This window comes from Amblyomma maculatum, chromosome 1 (genome assembly GCF_055883805.1).
Source record: "Amblyomma maculatum isolate TAMU_Amacu chromosome 1, ASM5588380v1, whole genome shotgun sequence".
In the NCBI taxonomy this organism is placed as follows: domain Eukaryota; kingdom Metazoa; phylum Arthropoda; class Arachnida; order Ixodida; family Ixodidae; genus Amblyomma; species Amblyomma maculatum.
Window position 1 is genome coordinate 499,636,634 of NC_139344.1, and position 27,678 is coordinate 499,664,311.

General features: G+C 44.0%; 1 long non-coding RNA gene across 2 annotated transcripts; it reads left to right on the forward strand.

The window, feature by feature from the left end:
• Positions 1-4,308: 4,308 nt before the first annotated feature.
• LOC146210315 (uncharacterized) lies at positions 4,309-27,284 on the forward strand. Of its 2 annotated transcripts, XR_014708859.1 has the most exons (4): positions 4,309-4,572; positions 4,939-5,039; positions 13,899-14,010; positions 27,033-27,284. It is a non-coding gene; the product is annotated as an uncharacterized LOC146210315 (long non-coding RNA). The 2 variants fall into 2 exon arrangements; XR_014708858.1 differs by lacking the exon at positions 13,899-14,010.
• The last annotated feature ends 394 nt before the right edge of the window (positions 27,285-27,678 follow it).

Consider the following 27,678-nt stretch of genomic DNA (forward strand, 5'->3'; position numbering starts at 1 on the left):
AATTTGCACGTCTCTCCTAGAATCATGCTGGTATGGAAAAGGATCTGTTGCAAAATTGTACAAAATGTTTCCTCTTATTTTCTCGACTCTGGTGCACGTGTAAGATATGGTTTATTGTTAGTTCATCTCCACACTCCTTGCATATTGGTTTGTCCTCTTTCATAAGTATAAAGCTGTGTGTGAGGTGCGGATATGTGTTTTGTGAAGATGACCTAAAATGGCCTCCATGTTGTGTTTTTGATTACTGCATGATTTCCATTCCTTAATGACAGGTTTGACAAGTATAGTTTGTAGTTTATTTCATTGTTTCAAAAATCCTGCCATTTCACTCTCACTTTTCTTTGTACAAGCTTCTTGGTATCTTCATGCAGCATATTCACCCTCTGTAATTTAGCATTTCGTCAAGGTAACCTAGTTATTTCTTTTCATCACCTTTCAAGACAACTGTCCCGATTTCATAAAGTGTAGGGTTTCTGACGACAGGAACTCCTTGGAAGTCGTAGAAATAAATGAGATCCACAATCATGAGCTATCTAGGTAGATAGGTGTGCATATACATGTCCATCGCTCAGTGGAATGGTGTCAGTACGCTGTTAGAACAGGTCTTGTGGTAACAACAACCATTGTCTGAGGTGGTCCTTTAATGGGCATTGAAATGCTATGTAACTACAGGTACTGATAGAACTCTTGATCATGTTATGTGATGGTGCGATCCTTGCATGCATATTAGGTATACATTTCAGAATCTGCAGTGCACCACTTGACCATTTGCCACCAGTTTGTGTGAAAATGTATTTGTCATGCATGTTAGCCAGTATTTAACAGATGACCCCTGTGCACAAGCCAAAAGTGCCATGAGCCAAATGTCACGAGGCCACACGACATGGCAGGAGCTGTTAAGTCAAGCTTACAAAGTTATATTTGAAATATGTTCTGCGACGTTTCAGCTCCAATTAAGAAAGGTTGAGGCTTACAGAGGTCTATGCCAGGTTGTCTATCACCTAACAGGGCAGCCTACGACCGTATGCTAATGAGTATATCTGAGATAACAGAGACATGAATTAAGGAATTAGTAATTATGTTTGTAGCAAAGGGCATGTAAATTAACGGGAATCCACAGTGGGATCTGCAGACAAGAACCATTAATGCTGGCACACCATACCCTTAAAGGTGGAGATAAGGAGTCTCCCTAATTTTTTTTCTGCTCAACGCTTGTCATTTCCTTCGTTCTTCCAGATGAGGAAGATGTGAAAATGATAGCATCGAAAATTCCAGAGACCATCGTTAACAAGGATGCTGATCCCAATAGCGTAAAAAAGGAATTTCAGAAAAGATGGGTAACCAGTAATGCTGGCAACAGTTGAAGCTAAGTGGAAAGGCATGAAATTGAAATGTAACATATGCAGAGATATGTTGCGAGACGACCAGTCTGTGGTGTGCGACATCTGTCTCCGTTAGTTTCATCAAGTGATTGGCCAAAGCAGATGGGGCTTGTGGTTTTGTAATAAGTGCAGTGTAGTAGCATAGATGCAACCTTGCCCATTAATAATTGGAGTTGAGTAAGTGCATTGTTTTGTCTTTGTAAGATGTTCATGGTTTCCATGCAAACATTATGAGAAATTTTTTCCTAGAGAATGTTTGCTGAAATGTGAATATAATGTGCAATAAAACTAATGTTTTATTGCTATTTACTTTTTCTTGTATACATTAGTTCTGTGAAGAAAACCACAGGCTAGAAGGAAATGTAATGGCATGCATTTTGATACTTGGCCCCGTTGTGCTGGCTCAGTAGTTAGAGTGCTTGGCTGCTGAACCCAAAGATGCAGATTTGGTTCCAGCCACAGCAGAGGCATTTCAATAGAGGCGAAACAATAGGCTGTCATGCACTGTGCGGTGTCAGTGCATGTAAAAGAACCCCAGGTGGTCGAAATTATACCGGAGCCCTCAACTATTGTGTTCCTCATAGCCGTAGTTATTTTGGGATGCTAAACCAGATATATAACACATCATACTCTGAGTAAGATGCTATTCATGGTCAGTTAATCATACACTAAATGATCAATTTTTTTCTGCATGGTACAGCAGCTGTTGTACAATTTTACTTTAGCCTTCATGAAGAATATCACACTGGCTCCACATGGCTTTCTGTTGACCCTTGATATGCGTCACAATCACACACCCGAGTATGTATTTGTCTAAAGGCACCTATGCATGCAAGGAGGGGACCATTACTTTCCACTTGTCAGAACTGAAATGCATGATCCACATCATTTCTGTAATTCAACTGCTTGCTATTTGAACTGTCCAGCATTGATGCAAGTTTCAAAGAACTGCAATTAGAAAATTAATCTAAGCAGCAAACCATGCCATGAACTGCTTCGGTTTCATCTTTAGCAACTGTTTGGGAACTAAAATTAGCCAAATGTTGCAAAACATAGATGAGAGGTTACAAAATCTAAAAAACAATGCAGCCTACCTGTGGCATGTAGGGTTTCACATCCTAAAGTGACATATGTAGCTATGAAGAATACCGTAGTGGAGAGCTCCAGAGTAATTTGACTGCCCAGGCTTTCTACTTTGCATTGACATCTTGCAGAAAACAGAAGCATTTGCATTTCACCTGCACCAAAGTGCGACTGCCATCACTGGTATTAAACATCACGACCTTGGGGCAAGTAGCCGAACGTGCCACTAAGATGTCGCAGCGTGTACATACATGCTATACATGTCAACCTTTCTAGCATTAAAGCTGTCACATGCATGGCAGATATTCATGTTCAGCTTTGGACTGACAAGTTTAAAAGTGTACTATTTGTGTTTTTCTAGCATGAAAAACAAAGGAAATTAAGGAAAAGCGAAAAAAAATGAACATAATATGTTGAAAAAACACTAGTCATTAACACATAAAGCATATTCGTTCCTTTATTAATGATAAAGTGGCCTTCAACAATGGTATAAAGCCTGAAAATTTCGAAAGGTGCTGTGCCAGGCAGCTATTTTACAGAAACCTGAACCATTTCACCTGTAGGAATGCGCATCCCGGCGGTGTGGGCTGGGCACTTATTTTTCGGTCCACTCCAACATGCGAAAACTGCATCATGTGCATTCCCATTTTCCGAGTTTTGAGCTCTGTAGTACAGGCTAACAAATTGTCGATGACTTATTTTCGTCTGATTGTTGCACAGCGCGTGTAAATAAATTACTACTGCACCTAATAAACACTGACATGCACGTGCAACATCGCCGATCATAAACGGACACACTGATGTCCGTCCGGGCATCGGCGCACTCATCACAGCACTCTTCGTAGTTTCACACAGCACTCTAGTAGGACGTAATCCGTAATCACAGCATCTCACGGTAAGCACAAACCACACCTCCAGTTGTACAACAAACACGAATGACGCGATGCTTGGGCTAGAGACACGCCGGCGGTGCCCAGCTTTTTCAGCGCCGCTTGTACTACGTAGAACTTGCAGCACCAAACCTCAGTGCGAGCAGAAAGCGATGCGTTACGTGACGCATCTCACCACATATGGAAGTGAGGAAACTTTGAAGAATCAAAACTACATAATTACATAACGACCGTCGTAGACGTTAATCCACATGATAACGAGGACCAAATGAGCGGGCGTGCGGGCCGCGGGCTGGCCGTCAACACCGCGATTACATGCGCTTGCGCTCTGGTCGTGCTTGCCACCCTGCCGCGGTCCAACTCACGTAAACCTATCATCATGCCATCACGTAGTATATCACCCATTCTAGGCACTATTCTTGCCACTGTACTATTCTTTGTGATTTCACATTTCACGCATGCAGTATGTATACATACTTCTTGCACCTCGTACGTATGTACACCATGCGTACACCTCATACCAACTTCGATTTGGCTACATATGGCTACCATGTTGTTGCTACAACCACATCTGGGGATCTCGGACTCGGATCCGTCCGGCTTTCCCGACGGATCCCAAGGCCCATATCGGAGAAAAATGCGTTGGGTCCGTCGGAAGAACCCTACCGATCGGGTCCGTCCGCCGTACCTCTGAAAAATATTTCCCGGATCCGTCCGACGGATTCCGAAGAAAAACGCACCGGGTCCGTCGGACGTACCTTTAAGACCACTGATCGGGTCCGTCGGACGTACCTTTAGCCACAGCCATAAAGAAATGAATAACCTACGTCCATCTAACTTCACAAATGAACTTTATTATTTGAAAATAATTTATGCATTCACAAATACTTGATAGTTATCAAACTCATGCTACCTCTTCTTTCTTTTTTTTTTTTTTTAGCGTTGCGCAACTGTTGCTCTCCTTGTTCAGTTCAAGCGCTGCGTTAGCTGTGCGTTGTTTGTTCTTGCGGCCTGTCAGTTACATCGTATTTCGCTTAGAAATCCTTGCTTGACCTCTTAAACTACCCTGTTATATCATTATGAAATGCATCGCAAGCCTCAAGCCTTCGCAGTGTTCACCATTTGCAGCGCGCACACAGGATATGACCTGCAACTTGCTTTCAATGCTCGCTCGCCAACGGCATCAACGGTCTCCGGATAATAATGGAGTCATTCAGGTAAGGTTCGCTTCTATTTTTTTTTTCCGCAACTGCAAGTTTAAAACGCGCAAAAGCGTGTAGACTTCTGTTCATTAGCACATATTTTGAAGCCTCAGTTTTACCAAGCGCTATTTTCTTGTACTGGGAGCAGTGGCATTGTCGCTTGTTCGAACATGGGAGGCGCGTAGGCGCTATTTGTTTTGGCAGTGCTGTAACCGCTAATTTTCTGTGGAACACATACTTCTGTGTAAAGACACAGAAGTATGTGTTCTTGTGCATACATACTTTAATAACTTCCATTTTTTATCATCACAAATATGCATCGGCAGTCACGTTTACGTCCGGTTGAGTGAGGCATTACAATTTTGTTCCTTGCACTTCCAGGTGTACACTGTTTTTGAAAATGTTCTCCTGGAAGACAGCTGCTTGCTCAGGGTGGATGCTTGCTTGGTTGCTAAAGGCGTCCCGTGAACAGCATTAAGCTCGTAAGTGTGTTCTTCCGTCACATGATTCTCAAAAGGCACTACCATGATTAATGGTGATAAATGCTTTATTTGCCTACCTATGCTGTACAAGTGGAGGAACCGCGGCCTTAGGCTAAGCACATGCCCACAAAGTGCGGTCAGCTGTTGCCATGGTCTCCTAGGCTGTTCTGTCTGAGGACGTCATTGCATATTAGGGCACTTCAGATGGGCAAGCAGCTTGAGTATGCGAATGTGTTTGCTTGCACTTTATGTTCTGAAGATTAGTGTCGTGTGTAGCAGCCAATCAAGGAAGTAATCGTGAGTTAATCCGAAGAAAATGAATTGTTCATTTTTCACTTCCTGGCATACTTTTTTTCTTCTGTAGAAAAGTCACTTATAAACAGTATGCATACTTTTTTTATAGCTGCAGCATGGACATGCTGTTATAAAGCCACTTTGAAACCACAAAGAAGTAAAGTTGCTATTTAGGTCATGCTCATAAGAAAGAGAAGCTGCTAAGAATGGCTCACGAATTAATTGTCGAGTCATAAAGAATATTCTTTGTTGCTGTGCAAAATAATGCAAAATGTCCTACATCTAAAAAAAAAATCTGGAAACATTTCAGTGACCTGCTGCGTGCTTGCTGAAACACACACACACAAAAAAAAGAAAATGAGGGTGGGGACCAATGTTGAGTGCACACAGGAAGTTGAGTAGCGGAGGAAGTCATCACCGAGCTCTATGACAGCAGACTTGGCATGGCAAGGAGTCATAGAGCACTGGCACGACAGTGTTGCATCGGCTTCAGCTCTTTCCACGCACTTTTGATGGCCTTCCATAACTCATCAGAATTTGCAGTGTGCAGGACCCTTTTTTGCAGAATGGCTTTTAATGCCTGAAATGTTTTCAGTGACTTTCATATCAGCGACCTTAGGAAGCCAAGCTAGTGTAATGGGCTACAAAGCTTTTCAAGGTGCACTTTCACAATGTGCACCGTGAGGATAGGGAAAGAATGCTGCGGCAGAAAATGCCCATTCTTGTAAGCCATGATTGACAGCTCTTAACCACACGGCCAGAGTAAAGAGCACATAAATGACGAACACAGGTGCTGAACTTCAATTTTATTCTGTAACCACTAATATTCTGCTTATATACCCATAAAGGCACAGACAAGTGGCGATTTTTGACACTTGTGGCAACAAAAACTAATGTGACAAATAAAAACCAAAAAAAGTACCGAAAGGGCAAACCCGAACGAGGAGAGAACGAGATAGGCAAGTTATCTTTTAAGCCGCCAACACATGGAAAGTGGACTAATAAGTACAAAAAAATTACAAATGTGGAAGGAGAGCAGAAAATGGGTAGCAGAGGTAAAGGTAACAATTAGCACAGCAAAATGCATGAGATGAAGTGCACTAAAACTGAAAAAAAAAAGCGTCATGAACAGCGACAATGAAGCCAACAATTGACATTGCCAAATGCAGAACACAAGCAGTACTAAATAGCTAAACCAAAGCAAATGAACGAAACGCGCATGATCAACAAGGGTGAAGTCATTACCATAGCGAAAGGATGAAGATGAGGTGCATAAAACCAAACAAGAAAGATAAAATGTCAAGAAATGAATTCAACAAATGTAACAAAGCTAAAACCAGGCTAGATTACAGAATTCCATAAAGAAAGGCAATCTCTTTTTCCAAAAGTGAAATGGAGGGGGTGCTAACACAATCATCCTTGAGCCTCAAAATCTTGGCAGCTTCGACATTTCATGTGTCAGCTTTACCAATGTGTTTTTAACACTTTTTTTTTTTTTTTTTTTCAAAGATTGGGTGGCATGGCTTCTTTGAGTCGGTTCCTGCAGTGGACGGGCAGATTCCTGGGGGATTACCTGAGAAGTCATTTTAATGCTCCATTAGCCTTTCATTGATGCATCAAAAAGGCTTGTTTGTCCATGTATACCTTACGGCAAGTGAAAGGCTTAGAGTGAGAGCCTTCTGTACACTGCTCCTAAGGGTTTTCTGTGCTTCTTGGTGCGGCATCTTTTCTTTTTCATTAACGATCCACGAAAGCTGCAATAGTTGCTCAAGGGCAGAAAAGAACGTCAACTCCTGCTTTCTTTTCACTCATCGTAAGGTTGTGGGAAATTTGGTGCATGCAACGAATCACTGCAACCTTTTTGCGTGGCCTGTGCACTTCAGCCAGTGGTTGTGTTTTTGCACTTGGTGTTTTTCAGCACTTTTTCTGCGACAGTGGAGAGGACTTGTAATGGGTACCCTGATTGCGTGAGCCTGCATACCTTTTTCAAGAAGCTTTCTTGCAATTTGTGCTCGCATGACTTGTTCAAGGCGTTGACAAGGGCAGACTGGATGATATTTCTTTTGACCAGCTTTGGAACGAGCGGAGCTGCATGTTAGGAAGGGATAGTTTCCCCTTGGTCCAATCCGCCTTTTGCGCGAGTTTTCTGCGCATGCGCGAAGCCCCAGCGGCGACTGATGAAAACACACTGAGAGGCGTCGACGGCGCTTCTCGTCGCCGCACTCATAGCCAACGCACGGGGGCTGGAGGCGCGGTACGTTCACAGCCTCGGTAAAACGATGCCAACCACCTGTGCCGCTTACGTCTGCCACTCTCGAGGCGTGCCGGGATGCAAGACGCGTTTTGTTAGGTTTCCTTCGGCAAGCCGCGACCTGCAACGGCGTGAAGCTTGGATTAGGGCAACCAAGCGTCAAGACGTGAATGGGCGACCTTGGCAGCCGACTGCGTGCTCTCGACTGTGCGAAAAACACTTCGTTACAGGTATGTATGCATCTAAAGGAAATGTGCATGATGAAAAGTATCTACCGGAGTTTGCACCAAGCCTGTAACCCACCAGTGATAGCCGCAATGAGCATTTGTTCGGCGCGTCTGATGGCGATGTATTTTGTCGTTTGTTGCGAAGGGGCCGGGTAGCGCAGATATCAAAGGTGGTTGTGTGCGCTAGACCGTAATATTTAGCATGTTTTATTGCGACTGCCGCCTGACTAAAAAGAAGAAAAAAAGAGAAGGTGTTGTGATGCACCGCCGTCAGCGAGCCGAGTGGTTGAGCTGGTCATGAGGCTCGCGAACGGCAGTGCATTAAAACGCCGTATTTTTTTTTTCTTGTTAGTGAGGTGGCAGTCACGATAAAACATGCTAAATATTACGGCCTAGCGCACACAGCCGCCTGTGATATCTAAGCTACCTAGCCCTTTCGCACATAAAGATAAGAAGGGACAAAATACATCGCCTTCAGGCTCCGGTGCAACTGAAGCAATCACGCACCGAAGAAATCCTCATTGCAGCTATCACTGGTGCGCTACAGCCTGGGTGAAAACCAGTAGGTACTTTTCATCATGCCTATTTCGCTTAGATGCATACATACCTGTAGTATCTGTGTTTTTGCCGCTCGGAGCATATGACGCACTTGCACGACGCACAGTATTTTTTTTTTTTTAATTAAAGGCTCGCCTTCGTGCACGCCAAAGCATCCGGACTTTGTTCCTTTAATGTACGCAATCAGATGCACTTCGTTAGGGAGCTTGATAATCGTCGTCTTCGTCCAACCGTTCGCAACGGCAAGGAAACCGCCCGGCACAATAAATGAGTCTCCTGGAGGGTTCATGCTCGTTCACTTGCAGAGTGGATCGCTCTGGACGTAAAACAGGGTTGGTTCCTGACCGAGATGCGCATCCGATATGTAGGAGATTCACATATGTGTCACCAAGTTGTTGATTCCGCAGAAATCTTGGCGGAGGCAGAAATGAACGTTGGAGATCCTTTCACAACAGAATGACCATTCTCTGCGCACCGAGAACCTTTTCACCACTGCGACCACATCCGTTCCGACTCCTGAGGCCAGAAACCGGCTACAGCTCTGAATCATCCATTGCCAGAAAAATGCAGCGCGTTTCCTGCAGGTGTGCATTTCGGCCGGGACAATGCCCTTTTCACGGGGTGTGTATATGTGACTCTCTGCCGATCTTCGTGTATGAAATCCTATAGCTGCACGGTTGTAGATGACGCGAGGAGGAAGCGACGCCCATTGCACCATGCCGGCGCCGCGGTGACCGCATTGTGCTCGGTAACTCAAGACACCCCGCGCATATGCGCAGCTCAAAGTCACAGGATACGATTCCACCTAGCTCTGCAGCATCAACAAACCCCTGGCTGCTTTGCCCTTTGAGATCCCTCTCTCTCTCTGCCCCCACGCTCTCCTGTCTGCCGAAAACCTGCACGCGTCGAACACGGCCCGCGCTACACGCTCTTACAATACGAAGATAGTATATGCGTACGTGCGTTATGAGTGGATTGTGAAAACGCTCTACCTTCCCCCATACTGCGTGAACATGATATGCTGCAATCACTGTCACTACTTTCCACTCCGAGGCCAAAAAAGGGGGGAAGCTTTCGCTTTCTACCAGCGTTGGCGTGGCCATTTCGTATGGTGCGCTCTCGCGTCGTCTGCTACACTGCCGCTCAGTGTGTTTCCCGCCCGCTCCCGCATGATGGTGCCACATCCTCGCGCAAAAGGCGGATTGCCCGGCACACATAACTGGGTGTAAAGAAGATTCTTAGTTCCAGGATGTGCATGGAATCATTGTCCGGCATTTCGTGCATAAATTTAAGGAGAGCCAGGGCACTCTTAAGGACACTAAAAATTTCAGGTACTTCATGAAAAAAAAAGGCTTCCTTGTCACAGTCGAAAAGAACCAAGAAATCATCCACAAAGCAGAAAATATTTTGAACTTGTTAGTGTTTGAAATGGTTCCTGAGACTTTTGTCATGCATAGCTAAGAACAGATCACTGATAACGGGGCAATACATGATCCAATGCAGATCCTGTGACTTTGGATAAAGTGTAAACCATTCCATTCTAGAAATGTTGATTTTAGGTACACAGAAAGCATAACCAAGAAACCATCTACAGAGACACCACACTCATTCTGGAAGGATACTGCTCCAGGTTTGTCGATAGCTTCACGAACGCATTTCATGAGGTCCCCCATCTTGAGGTATAGAATAAAATAATTTTAACATCTGTAGAAAAACACGGTAGGCTTTCTTTCTATTCCAGTTCAAAGACCTAATGATTTCATCTGCATTCTTTACCAGAAAGGTATCATCGATAGAAAGCAATTTCTGGTTGCCTTGCAAATACATAGAGACGTCTTTCTGCCAGGTATCCTCCGAAACAATAACGCACAGAGGGCACGAGAGGTATATCTGGCAGAAAGACGTCACTATGTATTTGCATGGCAACCTGAAATTACTTTTTATCGATGATCCCTTTCTGGTAAAGAATGCAGATGTAGTCATTAGGTTTTTGAACGGGAAAAGAAACAAAGCCTATCATGCCTTTTCTATAAATGCAAAAGGCTTGTTTTATTCTATACTTCAAGATGGACCTCATGAAATGCGTTCGCAAAGCTATTGACCAACATGGAACCATATCCTCCCAGAGTGAGTGTGGTGTCTCTGTAGATGGTCTCTTAGAATTGTTTTCTGTGTATCTAAAATAAACATTTGCAGAAAGGAATGATTCACACCTTATCCAAAAGCACGGGATCTGCATCATATCATGTATTACTTACTCCCTTGCTCAGTGATCTGTTCTTAGTTATGCATGACAGTAGTCTCAGGAATCACTTTGAAAACTCACGAATTCAAAAAATTTTCTACTTTGGGGACGACTTCTTAGTTAATTTAGACCGTGACGTAGAAACCTTTTTTCATGAAGTACCTGAAGTTTTGAGTGTCTTTAAGAGTATCCTGGCTCCCCTTGAATTAAAGCAAGAAATGCCAGACAATGATTCCATGTGCTTCTTGGAACTAAGCATCTTCACACCCAGTCACGTGAGCTGGGCATTTGAACCAAGGGGCAACTAGCCCTTCCTATAATATGACTCCGCTCGTTCAAAGCTGGTTAGAAGAAATATCATCCAGTCTGCCCTTGTCAATGCCCTGAACAAGTCATGCGAGCACAAATTACAAGAAAGCTTCTTGAAAAAGGTATGCAGGCTCACGCAATCAGGGTACCCGTTACAAGTCCTTTCCACTGTCTCAGAAAAAGTGCTGAAGCACATAGGCAACACGATAATGTTCCAGGGATTCCTTATATGCACCAAATTTCCCACAACTTTACGACGAGTGAAAAGAAAGCAGGAGTTGACGTTGTTTTCTGCCCTCGAGCAACTATTGCAGCTTTGATGAATCGTTAATGAAGAAGAAAAGCAAAAAAAAAAAAAAAAATAAAAAAGAGGCCGCACTAAGAAGCACAGAAAACCCTTAGCAGCACATGCGGAAGGCGCTCACTCTAATCCTTTCACTTGCCGTAAGCTATACATGGACCAAACTGGCCGATGAAGGCTAATGGAGCATTAAAATGACTTATCAGGTATATCCCCCAGGAATCTGCCCGTCCACTGCAGGAACCGACTTAAAGAAGCCATGCCACCCAATCTTCGAAAAAAAACTGTGTTAAAAACTCATCGTTATAAGCTGACACATGAAATAGTTAAAGCTGCCAAGATTTTCAGGCTCAAGGATGATTGTGTTAGTACCCCCTCCATTTCACTCTTGGAAAAAAAGATTGCCTTTCTTTATGGACTTCTCTAATCTAGCCTGGTTTTAGCTTTATAACATTTGTTGAATTCATTTCTTGACATTTTATCTTTATTGTTTCGTTTTATGCACCTCATCTTCATCCTTTCGCAATGTAATTGTAGACGTCACCCTTGTTGCTCATGAGCATTTCCTTCATTTGCTTTGTTTTAGCTATTTAGTGCTCATCTTCTGCATTTAGCGGTCAATTGTTGGCTTCATCTTTCTTGTCATGCACTTTTTCTTTCAGTTTTAGTGTACTTCATCTTGTGCGTTTTGCTGTGTAATTGTTAGCTTACGTCTGTTACCCATTTTCTGTTACCATTGCATTTTTTTTTTCTGTTATTAGTCCGTTGTTCCACGTGTTGGCGGCTTAAAAAATGATTTGCCTATTTTGTTCTCCTCTTGTTCGGGTTTGCTCTTACGGTACTTCTTTTTGTTTTTATTTGTCACAAGTGTCGAAAATCACCACTAGTCGGTGCCTTTATGGGTATATAAGCAGAGTATCAGTAGTTCCAGAATAAGGTTAAAGTTCAGAGCCTGTGTTCGTCTTTTATGTGTTTACTCTGTCCGTGTGGTTAATTAAGCACTGTCAACCATGAATCAACACCATTAGCCCGACAACTTTTTCTATCCTTGCAAGGTCCTTTTAGCAGGTGAGAAAGGAGCTGGTGGCAATGATTACAAAATAAGCTTGGGAGCTCAGCTGACCATCAATGCAGGGAAGAGGTGAGAGGCTGTCTTTGTGGCAACCTCCCCCCCCCCCCCCCCCCCCCCCCCTTCACATGTTTAAGGATTTTTGAGTGCTTGGCCTGAGGCCATTGACATAAAGGGGATCATACCTTAAAATAGCAGTATTTAATGAAAGTTACAGCCTTGGCAGCAAAACAAACATGGTATATAAGAAAGCAAGCCACAGGTCAAAAGACAAAAGTATAATCATTTACTTTTTAGCAACTAGGCAGCACTCTTTTTGTTTCTAGGCCCATCCAGTACAGACCCACCCAGTGCTGCCTTAAAGTTAGAGCTTTTGTGTAGCCATCCTATCTGAATCCTGCTTTGTCACGCCTTTGCTTAATAAATTTATCTGACACATTAAGGCTCAGGGCAGCCCTTATCTCACCCCCTGTTATGAACAGGCTGTCGCTAACAGAGGCAACAATTTGTAAATTCTTTTTGGTTGCTTTTTGGTGAGATAGTGGGAAGCATCTTTGATTTGGTCTTCATCCCGGTAAGTATGTATGATTATGCCCTCTGAACCCTCAGCCACTCCAGTTGCTTTTCTGTAGTGCGCTGTCCAGTGATGTCCCTCTAATTCAGAATCTTTTCGCTTGAGGTATCGCGGCAGCCTTATAGGTCCGTAGCCATGCTGAAGCTCTAAGCAATGCATGTTGATAACTGTCCATTTTACAGATTGAAAAAGCGCTCACATCAGAAAGTGAGAAATGAACGATCCATAAATGGGTGTGTTTGGCCAGTGTTTAAATTGCATTTCTTCAATTGTTTGCTGTATAGGACAGTCTTCAGAACAATAAATATGAGCAAGGCCGTTTGTCTGCTCATGCTGCCTGTTCATCTGAAGTGTGCTAATGTGGAGTAACATCCTTAAAGAACAGTATAGCAGATGTGGGCATGCTATTCAACCCATGTACAACCTCTTGACCAATCACTTTGTGGCTAAGTGCAGTTACTACAGGCCTACTATTACCTTCCATGCTATGTGTGTGTTAATTGTTGCACTCCTTATTTAATCTTAAGAGAATGATCTGTGTAGGTAATTGCATAAAATGGATCACTACCTTATTCTGACAACTGATTTATTGCTATTGCTGCCATGCAGCATGTGACACTGATTGAGTGTATTGTTCTCAAGCACTTCCTTCAGCCAATGCTTGGTTGAATAATTTTGTTGTCATTGTCTTGTGTTAAGTAATGGCAATAATTAGTGAACTGGTTGATCTTGTGCCCTTCCAGCAGGTGTGCTTCTGCTTGGCAGCACATGAGAATCAGTGATTCTTGTTTATAAGTCACTGTATCTGTTCTGTTCCCAAACATGTAATTGTACTCAAGGGGACTCAATCACAGTTCTTCAATGCTGTTTTTTTTTGTAATACACTAGTTGACTTTGCTTTATATTTGATGATATGTATTCTTTCCTTGACTATCATTGTGTATATCAGTGGGCCTCTTAGATTATCCACTGTCCGCAGGTCGCCTGAGTACAGCCCAGCCATTTGTTTACTAGGGTTGCTCTGGCGTTAGTCTTTCTCCAGGTGGACAGTTCCGGGCTACCTGCTGGCTGCTAGACTTGCCAGGATGATTTTATGTTGGCTACTCGCATCCAACTAGCAAACAACGGAGAGGTGATGGGGAGGTGAGGAATGTCTGCGGCTGTTTTTATTGACTAGGACCGCAGAGCTTCGGGTGAAATTATCTTTTGTTTTTAGGGTGTCTTTAATAATGTGCAGGCAGGTGCTCATTTCAGCTGATCTGCAGTGCTCATTTATTACATCTTTAAATGTCGCCGCATACATATTTTGTATGTGTGTGACATTGTCTCCCATCACATAATTTACAAGATCAGATGTTCGTTCCATATTGAGCTTAATGAGTTCGGATTTGCAAATTATTTCATCTGTCAAGTTCTAGCATCAACTTATTTTACAGCATTGTTCGAGAACCTTCTCGAGCGTGAGAGCAGACCTCAATTCCCTGTGCACTCAGGCATGCACATTCATGCAAGTATATTGTCAGCATGCGATACACGGTCCGAGTGTTCGGTATTTACTTTTGTAGCGCAGTGGAAAGGACATACTTTGGTAATTGCTCAGAAATATTTTAAGATGTAACGCATGCATGCACTATCACGTTTCACTTGATTCATTAAGGTGGTCACGACAGCTAACAACTGAGCATAAACTAGTTATTGCATTTCACTCCTCACACGTTAAATTATAAATCCTCGAAATTTGAGCTCATTCGGTGCAGCAGATAGTTTTAAAAATAATTTTTGTTATTATTGAAATTGGCTTTCTGGTCTGGCAACCATTGGCCGCTGACGTCATGAGATATCATTCCCATGTCGTCTGCTATTCGCGATGTAGTCTATGTAGGCTGCACTTTTGCATTCATGCTTGGATGGTGGTCACAGATTTTTTTTTTTCAGCAAAAATATTTTATTCGCATATTCTCTTTTCCTTGAAAAGCCTTTACTATAATATGCGACTTTAGTGATCCTCGGACTTGTTTTGGGCTTCGTCTAGAGATTGCCGAGGAGGCTGAAATGGACGGGCTCATGCTGTATAATTCAGCATACAATCAGAAGCATCTTATTCTTACACTATGAGATTTAGCTTGTTTTAGCAACAAGCACTCACGCATATAAAAAGGTACTTGTCCGTTTCTTCCCGCCGTGTACCCGCGCCACGAAAGTGGGGAGGGGTTAGCATTATGTTCCTGATTGCTGAGGTATTGCCGTTGCTCTTTCGGTCCAAAAACTAAGAGTAAGCAAGCATTACCTTGAGGCGAGAGCATACCTTGCAACATTAAAGGAGCAGACAAAACTTTTAAACAAAGCAGTACCTCTTGACGACCTTCCATTGATCAGTTCCGTCGGTGTCGCGGGGCCGAAAACCTCACACTACGGTGATAGGTGCTGGTCGTGCTGGCGTCGTCGCCAGTGTAATGCGAAAAATCATGCGTCGATAAGCTAAAGCTGATAAGCTGACTGACCGTGCCTTATGCTGAAGGAAACATGCCTTATTCTATATTGCTTTTGTGCAGTAGCATCTTCATCAAGCGCTTTCGTCTGAGGGTCGGCCACTGAGTCAATCAACTCCCTCCCCCCTCCCTGCAAAGAAAAAAAAAAGTGTCCTTTGATATTGCAGCCTGCATTTCAGACGACGCTCCACCATGCATAGTCTCCTGTCCGCAGTGATAAGAATGTTTTTAATATGAAAGCACCTCTACTTTAATAAAACTTTAGCAGCACACCTCTGATTTGAATTCATTATGCAATTGGGGCTGGTACAAAAGCAGCCAATGGTGTGTGCTGTGCCTTCACTGTGGGGAACAACTGCTAGCATGACCAGCGTGGCAGTACGGCCTTGCATGTTGTTTTTCATGCATGATGGCTCACACGGGGAAGATTGGGAAAAAATAAGACGATAGATAGTGCATGCATTTGGCATTTCTCAAATATTTCTGAGTGCTTCCGAAAACACATTCTTTTTTCACTGTGCAGAAAAATGAAATGAAGATGTGAAAAATTAATGCACTCATGATACTGATGTACTGTCTTTGCCAGAAGTAACCAGGCTGCGTGTTCCGCTTCTCAGTCGGTTAGCAGAGAATTCATAAAACTTCTGATGCTGTAAATTGGTGCAACATAAATGAGAGCTCCTGTCTTCACTTGCCAAAAAGTTATGATCCTCAGGGGATCCATGTTAGCTTCAGAATACAAGCAAGAAGCAAAACATGCAGCCTGGTTACTTTTGGCAAAGACGGTACATGCACTTATTAATGTGCCTTCTCGAGTACGTACTGGGAGCTGCAACCCACGGCAATGCTCGAGAAGGTCCTCAAACAGCAAGTCAAGTAAAATAAGCTGAGTACGGACTTGAGAGATGAAACGTATTTTGCAAATAAATCGATTTAATGAGCATAGTATGATGCAAACATCTGCACTTGTAAATGGTGAGAAGAGATATGTTGCCCCACATACACAAAATAAGTAAGCAATGGCAATGGAAAGACACACAAGATGTCCACCACGACTGGCAGAAATAAGCGCTATCCTTGAGATTGTACGAAATGTCTTGTTCACTAAAGTACCGCACATGCTCACCACTTCCATATAACCTCTGTTGTCTGCTAGCCGCCCAAGCGCAACCCACACTAAATCATCCTTGTGAGAGTGTGGCATTCAGTGGCATATCATCAGAGAAAAAATGACCCCCCCCCCCCCCCCATACACACAGAAAAATGTAAGAGCTGGCTCCACGCTCGGGCGCCCCTTAGGCTAATAACTTAAGCCCAGTGACAAGGTGGCACGTATGCGGAAACTAACGATAAAAAAGAGTAAGCGTGACAAATGTCTCTTAAGGGGGGACACGGCTCTTTGGCACCGAAAATCGGCCTGAAAATCGGATTTTCAATTTTTTCATTTTCGTATTCCTCGCACCATTCCGCATCTGCACGCAAATTTTCATCCTTATACCCCGCGTATTTATGAAGTTATAGCGATTAAAAAATGCAGTACCACACCCACTGCCCTTTAAATTGTGGACAAACGACACCCAATTTCGATCGCCCGGCGCATGAGAACTACGCGCTCCACCGCGGCGATTTTGGTCTCGTTCGAAAGCGCGCGCTTTCGGCTTATTTTTTCTTTCGGAAAGCAACCCTGTGCGCTCCGCCTTCCCCATAAAAAACAAACAAAAAGATAGTTTTAATTAGTTTGAATACTTGTCACGCAGTATGCTGTGTTGGTCCAACTGGTCACATTGCAATGCATCACCTTCTTAGTTGGATCTCTGCCTTCTCCACTACTGCAGAGTGTAGGTAGCAGTGTGTTATTAGTCTGTGCAGACGTAATTGAGTGGAAAGGTTGCTTTGTGGTCCAAGCAACAGCGATCCGATATCACCTTTCTTAAAGGTTGTTGGGCTGGTGGAGTGCATTACACAAATATTACATGTATAATGTATGTTCTGCATGCACATGTGCTTGGTAGCATTGCCGCAGTATCTTTGACTATTCAGGATCGATGACAAGAATGCCAGCCTACCTACCACCAGCTGTTGTGAACACCTCAACTGCTTTATTATTGCATTCCTAAAGCAGCACACCCACAACCAATGACTGCATCAGGCGCCTGAATGCTTGGATATCTGACTTTATTTGTATTTAACAGTAAACAAAAAGACAATGTGAAGGTGTATGTATCTATAGATAGCTCTGTTGCTGACTTTCAGTGGTCAGTTTAAAGAATGTGTAAAGGCCAGCACTTTTTCACGTGTTTATGTCCATAAAATTTAGTAAGGGTTACATTTTTCATTCAGAACTGATACTGGTGTCTTTCTAATGCACCGTTAATGTGTGGTAAAAACTGCAGATTCAGTTCTTGCAAAATTAATGCAGTCATGTGATTTATTTCCCAGCAGATGGCTGCGGTTTCACCCCCAGGGCACATATATGGCAATTTTGCAGTGATCTTAACTGAAGGTGTAAGGAAATAGCATCATGAAAAGGCAAGCAATTAGCTGAAAGAGCATAAACAAGACCACTGTAAAGGCAAATTGCTTTACGTTGCTAGTGGGGACGCAATAAGTATGCTTATTACGGTTGCCTGTGCATAGTGTCACTTTTCCTAGTAGCCTGAAACAACAGACGGATGCATTGCTACAGACATACAACAGATATCTTTCAGCAGGGTGGCAAGAAGGGAGAGGTAGACTGCAGACTATCTTTGCATAATGCAGTCTAGCACTTTGCCAAGTGTAAATAATACTGAGAAAGGGCAACCCTTTTATGCAATACATTTTCTCAAAAAGCCTAAACGACCTGATCATCCATACCAAGGAAATATAGAGTGCCTTTTACACTCGACTAAGGGCTACATTTATGTATGAGCCACTCCTTGTAAATTTGGAACCTGTTATTTGGAAGGAACCTGTTATTTTGACAGTAGCTCCACCCTCGTTCACAATAAGCATTTGTGATAGCTGAGGCCAATATAGGTGGGCTCTACTTCAGAGCTAGAAAAAAGTAGTGAAACCAGTACCAACAAGTTCCATAAGTACTCACTGGTACCAAGCTGTCGAGGATTTTCTCTTTAGTCTGACATATCGAATACACACACATGTGGCAGCTGTTAAATTAGGTTAAAAAAAAATAAAAACAACAGTAGGCGATAATGCGTAAACAAATTCATCTTCTTCATTGCTGTAGGTAATGCATCTGGGGTGGAATGAAAAAACTCAGTAAGAATAGAGAGCTTGGGAAAAAAATAAACCGCACTCCTAAGACATTGAAAAAGAAAGAGATGACAACACAGCGCTTTGTCCTTGTCTCAAGAGAGTGCTGTTTTTTTTTCCCAGAGATGAACTACCAGCTAGCTCATTTTTCCACCCTTGCAGGAACAGAGACCACCTTAAATCGACGCGGTGCTACAAACGGAAACCAAGTCCGGAAGGAAAGCAGGTGTTAAAAATCTCGGAAAAATAAATTAAACCTAACTTTAAAACCTGCAGGGATACCTAAAGTCTGCCTTTAAGGGTATGCTGCTAGTTGCTTCGTCACTGATCCATTTATTTCAAACATTTATTAACATACAGTGATAAGCTACCACATTATCTGAAAGACAACCTGACATATATATACTTGCTTTAACAATTGTATAAAAGTGCAACTCGGAGGGGCTTGATTGCCATCTCACTCTTCAATCACAAGGAGCTCCTAGCAATTCGGCATCTCATGCGGCCTCATGATGCCACACAAACTAACACCAAAACTCAATGCCTGACCCACAAAAATGTCACCTGCTTATTACCAAATGCTAGAACCCTGCTTATGACTATTTGCTCAAGACATTGTCAACAATAATGCAAGATTTTGGGGAGAATGGGGCCTTCAATACTGTCACATTAAAAATAAATGACCAAAAGCACAGCAAAAACAGGTAAAATAATGAATATAAATTACGTTTGAGACATTTGTCACACTTACTCTTCTTTTTTATTTTAGTTTCTGCATACGTGCTGCCTTTTGAGTGCACTTAAGTTATCTCATTAGCCTACGGGGCGCCCGAGCGTGGAGCCAGCTCTTGCATTTTTCTGTGTGTAGGGGGGAGGGGGGCTACTTTTGGTTGCTCCAGAATGCGTTCATTTTTTCTCGACGATATGCTGCTGGATGCCAGACTTTCACAAGGATAATTTAGTGCGGGCTGCGCTTGGGTAGCTAGCAGACAACAGAGGTGATATGGAAGTGGTGAGCATGTGCGGTACTTCATTGAACACGACATATCGTACAATCTCAAGGATAGTGCTTATTTCTGCCACTCGTGATGGACATCATGTGTGTCTTTCCATTGCCATTGTTTACTTTGTAGTAATCCCGATACGATGTAGTAATCCCGAGAGAATGATGGATAACATTCTCAGTGGGCTCAAATGGGAAACGTGTCTTTGTTATCTAGACGACATTGTCGTTTTCTCGAAAGATTTCCCTTCCCACCTTCTGCGCCTTCAGCGTGTGCTTACGTGCCTTACTGAAGCCGGCCTACAGCTCAACTTGAAGAAATGTCACTTTGCCGCTACCAAGCTCACAATACTTGGTCATGTCATATCCAAGGATGGTGTTCTACCGGATCCTACCAAACTTCGTGCCGTCGCAGACTTCCCCAAGCCCACAACCTTGAAAGAACTTCGCAGTTTTATCGGTCTATGTTCGTATTTCCGCCGTTTTATCCGCAACTTCGCCAGTATCATCGCCCCTTTAACGCAACTTCTCGCCGGAGGCCCGAACCTCTCCTCTTGGTCACCAGCCTGTGATGCTGCGTTCAGTACACTACGCCGTCTACTGGTCTCTCCCCCTATACTCCGCCATTTTGACCCTGCCTGCTCGACCGAAATACACACTGATGCAAGCGGCGTAGGTCTGGGTGCTGTTCTTGCTCAACGGAAACCTGGATATACCGAGTATGTCGTCGCGTACGCTAGCCGTACCCTCACGAAAGCGGAATCGAACTATTCTGTGACCGAAAAAGAGTGTCTGGCCATCATATGGGCCATTACCAAGTTTCGTCCTTATATTTACGGTCGCCCATTCTACGTTGTTACCGACCACCACGCGCTCTGTTGGCTATCCTCCCTCAAAGACCCCTCCGGCCGCCTCGCCCGCTGGGCGTTACGTCTTCAGGAGTACGATATCCACGTCATCTATCGATCTGGACGCAAGCACACCGACGCTGATGCCCTTTCCCGTTCACCGCTTCCTAACGACTCGACGGCTGGCTTCGTTTGTGCCTACGATATGTCGCCGCTCAACATTACCAACATGAAATCTGAGCAGCAGAAGGATCCATGGATATCCTCCCTCTTAACATACCTGTCTACGCCCGCAGAGCTGTCTCCGTCACGTGCACTTCGTCGTCAGGCCCGCCACTCGTGATGGACTTTTATACCGCTGCAATTACCATCCTACAGGGCGAAAGTGGCTTCTCGTGATTCCGCGACATCTCCGTGCTGAAATCTGCGCCTCTTTCCACGCCGATCCCCAATGCGGCCATGCAGGTGTCATGAAAACCTATTCTCGACTACGTATGAGATATTACTGGCGCGGCATGTACCGCTTCATTCGTCAGTACATCCGATCCTGTACCGCCTGCCAACGTCGCAAGAATCCATCCCCTCAGCCAGCCGCTCCGTTGCAGCCATTGCCTTGCCCCAGCCGCCCTTTTGACCGTGTCGGTATCGATCTGTATGGTCCGCTTCCGACAACGTCGGCTAACAACCGCTGGGTCATCGTAGCCGTTGACCACCTAACCCGTTACGTGGAAACATCGGCCTTGCAGTCTGCCACCGCACGGGATGTTGCTTCGTTCATTCTGCATCGCCTCGTTCTTCGTCACGGCGCACCGAAAGAATTGATCAGTGACCGCGGACGTGCGTTTCTTTCCGACACTGTCGAAGCCCTCCTCAAACAGTGCCAGATCATTCACCGGAGCACCACAGCGTATCACCCCCAAACGAACGGCATGACTGAGCGATTTAATCGCACTCAGTGACATGCTAGCCATGTACGTTGATAGCGCTCACTCTAATTGGGACCAAGTGCTGCCTTTCGTAACGTACGCCTACAATACGGCTACGCAGACTACGACTGGGTTCTCCCCCTTCTTTCTTTTATATGGTCGTGAACCCACGTCCACCATGGATACCATCCTGCCCTACCACCCCGACGCTTCAGAGACCACTCTACTGTCTGAAGCGCACACATTTGCCGAAGAATGCCGACAATTGGCGCGCTCCTTCACAACGGAGAACCAGGCTCAACAAAAGCATAACCGGGACCCTACAAATCCAGCGCCTTCATATCCCTCAGGTGCCCTCGTTTGGCTCTGGGTGCCTTCCTCTGCACCCGGCCTCTCATCCAAACTCTTATCGCGCTATCATGGACCTTACCGCATTCTCGAACAATCTTCTCCCGTCAATTACGTAGTAGAGCCCTTGAACCCATCTCCAGATCATCGCCGCCGCGGCCGAGAAACTGTACATGTCGACCGCCTCAAGCCGTATTATGATCCCCCTACCCTTTCTTCACCATGAGTCGCCAGGATGGCTCCTTTTTCACCGGGGGGTATTGTAGTAATCCCGATCGCCATCAGCTCGCGCGCCAACCCGAAGAGGTAGACGAAGTGGAGCCGGAGCCTTGTTAGCACTGCACCGTTGATTCGAACGCTACCCTCGTCGCCTTGGTTTGCGGACGTTGCTTACGGTCTTGGTACCCCAAGAAACACCTTACAACTTATTTTGTGTATGTGGGGCAACATATCTCTTCTCACCATTTAAAAGTGCAGATGTTTGCGTCATACTATGCGCATTAAGTCGATTGATTTGTAAAATGCATTTCATCTCAAGTCCATACTCGGTTTACTTTACATGGCTTGCTATTTGAGGGCTTTCTCGGGCATTAGCGCGGATTGCAGCTCCCTGTGCTTAGTCAGGAAGGCACATTAATTCGTACATGTACAGGGACCTTCAAAATATGTGCGAACACGGCGAAGCGTGCCCGCGCTCCGTGAGCGTCAGCGCATCCGGCGCGGTCGCGCATCGAAACAATGTGGCGCATGCGCACGCTATGTGCGCATGCGAACGCTTCGAATATGTGCGAATATGCGAATATGTGCGAACGCTTCGCCGTGTTCGCACATATTTTGAAGGACCCTGTACATCAGTATCATGAGTGCACTCATTTTTCACATCTTCATTTCATTTTTCTGCGAAGTGGAAAAAGGACGTGTTTTGGAAAACACTCAAATATGTGAGAAATTACCAATGCATGCACTATCTATCACTTTATTCGTTCCCAATCTTCCGCGTCATGCATCATGCATGGACACCAACATGCAAGGAGTGTCACGTTGGTCATGCTAGCGGTTTCTCCACAGTGACGGCACAGCACACACCATTGGCTGCTTTTGTACCAGTCCCAATTGCATAAAGAATTCAAACCTGCGGTGGGCAGCTTAATTTTTATTTATGGTAGAGGCGCTTGCATATTAAAAACATTCTTATCGACGTTATGCATGGATGACGGCATGCAACAGACACACTGTCGTGTCAGCTCTACCACATAGTGTCCTCTTTTCCCCTGATAGATTCCTAAGACTGCACTGCATTCCCATCCAGCAATGGAGCCAAAGTTCGAGCGTCACCGATGCTGGCATCGACAAATCCCATTGATGCTCTCTCTCTCATGCTCCCTGTTTCCGCACTCCTTTATGTTGAGTTTTGAGAAACTAAAATCAGCTTTAAACCTGTGCCCTTTTAGCCATTTAAAGCTGTGTCTAGCTGGGTCAAAGCTATTGCATGACCTTTCAATTTTTTTTTATCATATGTTTTTGGACTCCTAAAATCGTGACTCCCATTTGAGAAACATTGCTTTTTGATGGCTGAAGTGAAACATGATAGTGCATGCATGTGGTACATCTCAAATATATCTGAGCTATTACCAGAGCATGTCCTCATTTCCACTGCATTGAAAAATAAAATACCATGCACCCAGATTGTGTTTCACACACTGGCGATATGCTTGCATGAATGCGCATGCCTGAGCATGTACTGAGGGCTATGATCTGATGTCACACTCGAGAAGGTCATTAAATGATACCATAAAATAAGCTGAGGCTATGCACTTGACAGATGAAAGATATATAGAGAATCCGAGTTCAGTGAGTTCATTATGAAATAGAAATCTGCAATTGTCAGTTGCCTGGTGGGAAAGAGTGCCGCATGCATATTATACGTATATAAGCAGCGACAGCTGACAAAGAAAAAGATACCATAGGTGGGCACCATGGATCAGCTAAGAGCACCTATGATGCCCTCGGATAAAAGAAATGTCGCATGATACTCCTGTCCTTCTAGTCAGTTTAAAAATAGTGCATAAATTTCTCACTTCTATATCACCTCTCCATTGTCTGCTAGTTGGAGGGCTGCAGCGAGCATAAAATAATCCTGCCATGTCTGGCTGCCAGTAGGTACAAACAAGACAAATATGAATAAAAATTGAAAACGTTGCTTATGCTTTCTCTAGTTTCGCTGGCTGCTAGCTTCCCTATGTAATTTGTCATTTGATAAATTTCATTACTACAAAAGCAGCGTCACTTCAAAATTTACATTGTCATGGTCTTGCCTGAGTGGCAGTATTAACTTAAAATTGTATAGACACCATAATAATGCCACAGCATTCATGGCTTTATTCTGGATATAGTCTGATATAGGCATTTTGAGCAAAAATCATGGGCATATCTCTAGCATGTGGTGGTTGGCTAGTGACATGGCTGGACACTGCTCAGTGGTTGTGCATGTCACGAGTCTACATGACACGGCTAAAGGCCCGTTCACACTTGCGACTAGCAGCGGTCGCGTGACCGTTTTGGTCGAAAAGCGACAGTCGCAAATGGTCGCATCGGTCGAAAAGCGACTGCCGCGGGCCGATCGGGCACTGCTCGAATTTTCAGTCGCGCGACTACTAGTCGCAAACCATTTCACCAATCAGCGAGGTCCCGGAGTACTTGATCGAGCACCTTCTCAATGCAATTAAAGAATACCCCTACCTTTTCAACAAACGGCACCCGGAATTCAAAGGCAGGGAGATAGGATATGGCCTGGGAGGAGATTGGAAAGATATTTGGACTATCTGGTAAATACCATGAACTTTTAAGAAATGGATTTTTCACGCAGGTGCAACATTTTATATTGACACCACGGTGATTGACATTGTCTATTCGTCGTCGGCGTTTTCCTGGAAACACGAGAGCGCGGCATGCGTACCGGCTCGCCTGAAAAAGCTGAAGTGTCTGGCAGGCGGCAGCTACCGACGTCCACTGTCATCGCCCAGCAGCTCTCCTACTCCCAACTCGTTCGGAACGAGAACAGAACGAGAAGGCGACTGTCGCAAGTGTGAACATTGGTAGTGGCGAGCTCCTCTCCTCTGGTCGCGCGACTGGTAGTCGCAAGTGTGAATAGACCTTAAGTTGGCAGATAGGAATTCTGGCTTTAACCAAGCCATTAAATGTGCCCGAGTGACCTAGGGGTAGCATGTCTTTGTCTGGATCCAAGGTTCTTTGGATCCAGTCAACCAGGCATCCCCAGGTGACTCAGGTAGGTTCAGATCTCTTGGTTAAAGCAGGTCTCTATATCTTTATGTGGTCTAACATAATGTGATGGCTTACAACTGCGTTAATGAGTATGCACAACATAATAGAATAAATTGTGGGGTTACTCAGTTACCCTGTAGTGAAGTGTCTGTACATGAATGAGAATCCACACGGAAGCCCCAATGTGCTCCATCATACACTTAAGGTAGAGTTTAAAGGACCCCCGATTTTTTTGCGTGTTGTCTTTGTAACAGTGTGCATGACTATACATGGATTACCACATAGTATTTGTTTATGGCCGCTAAATAATACAATCTCTCCCATCATCTGTTTCAATTTCAATGCCATAGCAATGGCTGTGTCAGAAATCAGTATAGGTCATGGAAGGCATGAAAAACAAGAAACTGCAATATCTGCTTCATGATTTTATTCACTATATCGCTGAAGCTAGCCTGGTTCAGGAGCAGTCATCACACCGAACGTGCCTTTATGACCTTCTTGATATTTGACACATAAGCCTTCTTCTCCTGGATTCTAAATATAACTAAACTCAAGGATTCATTCAAGTTATTAACACGAAAGCGTTACTTCGCTATGTTCACAGATTTCTGTCCGTAGACCGCACCCGCAAAATCGTGTCCGCAGCAGTTGCGAGTAATTAAGAAACGTGAGAGGTTAATGAGTGGTGTCAATCGATAGAGGCTGACATAATGTTTCTGCCGAAAAATAGGCCAGTAAGCTAGTTAGGTAATTAATTACAGGCAAAAAATGTAAAAGTTCTCTGCAGCAGTTGTGAGTAATTGAGAAGTAGAGGTTAATGAGTCCAATTGATAGAGGGTGACATAGTGTTGTGTGCGAAATAATAATTAGGCCAATAAGGTAATTAGGTAATTAATTAGAGGCAAAACATGCAAAATCATGTCCGTAGCAGTTGTGAGTGATTGAGAAATCGTAGAGGTTAATGAGTGGTGTTAATTGATAGAGGGTGATGTAATGTGTGCAAAGAATTAGGCCATTAAGGTAATTAGGTAATTAATAAGAGGCAAAAAATGAAACAGTAAAGGCAAAAATGGTCTCATTAGCTAATGGCTTGGTGCCACATTTGAATGTATCAAATACTAAAATAATTAAACCAGTGAATTAAGGTGACTTCAAGTATGTGACATTACACAACCTGAAGTCGAGCTAAAAAAGGACATATGAAGGGATTAGCATGCAATTTCAAAGTACCAAAGACTAAAGTAGTTAAGGCAGTCAATTAGAGTGGCGTCAAAGGTGTGATGTCACACAACTGGAAATAGAGCTTAAAAAGGGCATAGGAAGGGATTGTGCAATTTGAAAGTACCAAAGACTAAAATGAATAAACAAGAAGTGGATAATGTGAGCTAGAGGCTGTGACGTCGCACTACCAACCGGAAGTCTAGCTGAAGAAGGGCATAGGAAGGGATTGGTGCACAATTTGAAAGTACCAAAGAAAATGGGTAAACAATAAGTGAATTAAGCAACCAACAGCAGATTCCGTGCTTTTGCATTACTCCAATTCAGATTCTGCAGCGCTGTTTTTAGTTGTAGATGGATGCCACTCTGCAGAAGCGGCCTCAGTAAACTCCAGAGGGAGTGGAGGTTCGCCAGTACAGCTGCATGTGTTCTACATCCAAAGCCAATTCTCGAGCAACAAACGGTCCAGTGCCGGCCAGGCTTGTGTTTAGCCTCTGAGGGACTAGCATAGTGGTATTCCCACTTGAGGTATAGCAAATTGGCAGTCAGAATAAACGAAGTATGTGGATTTCTAGATCACTAGCTTTGTTTAATGATTTGGAATGAAAAGTCTACACTTGGTCATGATGTGCCACTGCTAGGGCATACCTAGGTGGCGACCCCAGGCGGTTCACACCAAGTTTTGTTTTGTTGCATTAGCTGTAGGTTAAAATGAAAACTTGAGATTAGGAGTATGTTTAGTTGCTTATAATGGTTTGCTTTAACCTCCCTTGCATTGTTTTTATTCTATATGCAGGCACCTGGAAAATGCAAGGATATCTTGAGCGGCTTCACTCGGCTCGGCAAGCTGCGATGTGGTCGAGCGGCAGGATCACTTGGTTAAAACTTTGCTCACAGGATCACTTGGCTTGTAGCAGTGTTCTGGGCATCTAATGCCAATTAGACTGGTGTCGAAAACACTGATGGGCCTAGACCTCACAGAGCACATCCCAAATGTATTGCTGGCATGCACAGCAATTGTGAGAAAATAAAAGCTGTCATCAGCGTGCTTTTGCATCCCTATTTATTGAAGCACCGATTTCACATCACAGACTGTTGTGTGCATGGTGCAAGAAGTGTGGAAAAAATTTGTACATTCACCATTGAACAGTGTGTAGTGGAAATACTATGCACCGTTTTGCAGAGGAAGGTATGGCCAAAGTGAGTCCTACAAAACATATGGCTGGAACTGGTTTAAAAAATGGTAGGATATGTAAAACAGGCCATGAAATTCCATCAGGAGGAGTAAAATAAAACTCTCCTTGAAGGAGTACAGGCACTCCTATCAGTGGAGTCCTTGAACTCCTCCTGGAAGAGTTGTAGGACGCTACTACAGTGTGTAGTTTTACTCCTTTCGGAGGAGTACCTTTACTCTATTCACAGGAGTAGCGCAGTACTCCATC